A 3,631-nucleotide genomic window follows, 5' to 3' on the forward strand; every position below is an offset into this window, starting at 1 on the left:
AGACGAAATTGGGAGCACTTGGCGGTTGAGTGCATGCAGATGCCTTTCTCGTTTTTTGGCGGCCTCAGATAGCTAGCTCAGAGAAGTCAAAATACGGCAAGGTTCTCACGGCTTAGAGCCAACTCAGTGGAGATTCGGCACGGTTCTGTGGCTCGGCCAGCGGACACGGGAGCAATGAATGGGAGCCTGCAGGAGAGGGCCAAAAGGCGGAAAAAAGGGGTTTTAAATATTTATGTTTGAAGATTTTTTGTGGGCTTAAGGGGCCATGAGGCCCATGGCTGCCATGTGGAGCAAAATAATCCCACATGCGCACTGCGGGGATCCAGTGACGGTGTATATGGGTTGCGCCGTGGGCACTCATTGGCATACAAGGAGGCGTGAGGAGCTCGGAGCTCCGTGGCTATGGTGATAGCAGCTGTGGGCGCTGCGTTGGATGAAGACGACCCTGCCGAGCGTAAACGGCAAGGTTTTGGCGGCGGTTGGAGAGGCGGGGCGGCGCAGTAGCAAGCCCGCGTGGCGGTGAGAAGGCGGTGTGCGCCGTCTTGCAGGCGATGACGTGGCGGTTAATGGGTGATCCCCAAGGCCCTTGGGGCCCCGAAATTTTAAAGGAGAGAGAGGGGGGAATAGCGATGATAAATCACTTTTGGCATGTACAAAGTAGCATTTATATGCATGGTCATATGTTCAAAAAGATCTAAATACATGCATTTGGGAGCTTTACAGAGTGGTTTCAAGTTTTAAAAATGGGGCAACATGTGCACATTGTAAATATGCGTGCTTGCGTGTTGACAGTCGGACACATGTACATGCCCGTATAGGGTATCGGGGCCTTGGATATGGTTTAGGTGGCTTATTTTGGTTCTAAAGAATGTGTTTGAGCTTTCTAGAATGTAAATAATGCAAGTGACAAGTATGGGTACTCTCATCCCGCTCGAGAAGTTTGGGACATGCAGTAACTGTCTATTTACGGTGCTTGATCTGCGGTGATGCGTGCACCATCCTAGAAGTGGTCAAAAATAGAATGTGGAGATGTGGAAATGTGCTTCGGGTTTCGAGGATCAAGCGTGCGAAATTTGGTGAATTTTGGAGTCCGTTTGGGGTTTTTCCTGCGAAAAATGCCCGCCAAGGGTAAAACTTGGCCAAAACTGGGCCAAAAAAGGTCAAAAAATGGTCAAAGAAGGTGTGAAATGGCTTAAAATTGCCACATCACTCACGGTGCCATGATGGTCCAGGCTGAGGGAGGACTTTTGAAGAACAATATCAACACTTTCACCTCTCTGTGTGTGGGAGGAAGCAGGGTTCCTACAGGTGGTCTAGTGCAGTCCCGTTGCGTTCCCGTCCTGTTTTCGAGTGTGTGGAGGAGTGAATGAGAGCTTTCTCTCTTCAATTTTGCACTTGGGAGAGTCTATGGAAGTTCTTAGGTTTCCATGGATGTGTGTGTGCAAGGAATTGAGGGAAGAAGGCGCGGCTTTCTGCAAGACTATGTGACCCTGTATCGGTGCCATTAGGGTTGGCGCTACTCCAAAGAGTCCAACAGAGTGGTGTTTGGTGAAGTTTTCGCAATGGTTTGAGAGTGGCCTTTTGTGGCTGGAGTTTTTTGTTTTTTGATGGTTTTTCTTGTATATTTTGGTCACCATCAAGCATGATTTCAAGTGTTGATCACCTCGACTCACCTTGTAGTGTCTGTGGGCAAGCAAGGGCTTGTAGGTCGAGGCGTTTGGAGTTTGAATTGAGCTTGTGGGTAGAGTTTTTAGGGAGCTTTTGAGTGGTAGTGAGTGAGGTGAGGAATTCAATTAAATTCCTTGTGTTGTGTTGAGTTGTCTGGGTGTGTGAGTGTGTGCACGACATCTTTTGCTCCATCATCCTTTGGCGATCCCGCTGGGGAGCGAAAACACAACAGAAGGAATGTACACAAAATTTTGGATGTTGAAGGCAGTTTCATGATGTTGGTGCCATTCCAACCATAAATTTTCACAGGTTCTGAGGATACAGACGATTGGCTTGCTTTATATGAGTGCGACTTGACATGTTTATGTCATGCAGTTCCAAGTGAGGCGCAAAAGCTTGCAGGTATCAATCTGGTGCTCAGAGGTAATGCAAGAGAATGGTTTGAGAGATTGTCACAGGATGACAAAGTGAATTGGGACAGCTTTAAGATATGCTTTTTGAAGCGGTTTAAAAAGGTGATTCCTCACCAAGATGCATGGAAACAGGTCACTAGTTTGTTTATGCAAGAGCACGAGTCTGTTGCAGATTTTTGGTCAAGATTTGATGATGCTTGGAGAGTGTGGAAAGATGCTCTATTGCATGTGGAATCCATGTCTAAAGAGGAATTTTATTCCACATTTACAAATAGCCAAAGAATACAGGTATTCACGAGTTTGTTACGACCGATCCTTAAAGTGAAAGTGCAAGAGAAAGAGCCGAATTCCATGCGTGAAGCATTAAAGATAACACTGCAAAAAAAAAGAAAGCTATGCGTTGCCACAAGCATGAAGTTCCCTTTTTCAATACGTGGTATGGATAGTGTAGATGACCTTTATGTGCATAAAGTCACAGTTGCAGGTGCTCATGCCAGCAAGGATAATAGCTTGGATACAGGTGTGGATTCCCATATGCGCAAAGTCCATGCAAATGAAATATGTGAAGCAATTTTGGAGAGCATACACATGCCAATGGTGCAAAATGGCAAGGACGCAGTAGACAAATGTGAAAGTTTGAGCACTAGCACGGAAAGTGAAGATGATGAAACTAAAATTGACAAGGATGAGGCAACCTATGATGGTGACACATCTGATGTTTGTGAGAGTTGGTGCGATGATGTATGGATGATGACATAGAGTCACTAAAGCCATTGAAGGATATGGTAGCCTTGCACAAAGAGCAACGTATCCTTTGGGAAGCAGCTTTGTAGCAACATGGCATGGATGCTTGCATTGATGATGAAATGATGGGTGGTCAGGGAGTTTCCACATCAAGCAAAGATGATGTAGGAGATAATGATGCTATGATGGTTGATGTGACCTTGGGTCCATGTGCTTTACTAGAGCTAGGGGTTGGGCAACCCTCTAGTGGTTGTGATGCAGAGGTATTGGGTCATGAAGGTGATAGGGATGAGTTCTATGTATGCAAGAATTTGATGCTAGTGCCATCTCCAAGGGATGTCCGTGATGATATGCGCCATGCGATTGTTAAGTATAAACTTCTTGAGGATGTGGATGACAAGGAGGTTAAAGTGACCTTTTGCTTGCATAGTGATCTTATGGATGCATTTCACACGCTTCAACGGATGTTTGAGCCCTATCCCTTCATCTGTGAAGATCCTAATTGGCAATTGGCGAGTCTTGGGGCTAGTTGGCATGATGAAGACTGGGTAATGATGTCTTATGTGGCCTTGTATGCATGTCTTTGTCTTTTCAAGTGGCAAATGTCCTATCTGGAAGAAGAAGATGCTGGTGATAGTGTTTTTGAAGCGTGTTTTCAATTTTGGAATGGAGTTGTTAATGCTTGGAGTGATGGTCTCTTGGGCATGGGGAGTGAAGAGCAATCAATGCATCAAGAAGATAATGTGGGATTTATGGTTGTCAATCAAATGGGCTCTAGTTATGAGTTGCATTTTGAGGTATTTGTG

At 45.6% G+C, this 3,631-nt stretch overlaps 1 pseudogene; it reads left to right on the forward strand.

Annotated features, from left to right (window-relative positions):
- The first annotated feature begins 2,432 nt into the window (after window positions 1-2,432).
- Window positions 2,433-2,914, forward strand: LOC147457724 (uncharacterized; annotated as a pseudogene).
- Window positions 2,915-3,631: the final 717 nt, after the last annotated feature.

Source organism: Adiantum capillus-veneris, chromosome 5 (assembly GCF_014529385.1).
Source record: "Adiantum capillus-veneris isolate H3 chromosome 5, ASM1452938v2, whole genome shotgun sequence".
Lineage (NCBI taxonomy): Eukaryota > Viridiplantae > Streptophyta > Polypodiopsida > Polypodiales > Pteridaceae > Adiantum > Adiantum capillus-veneris.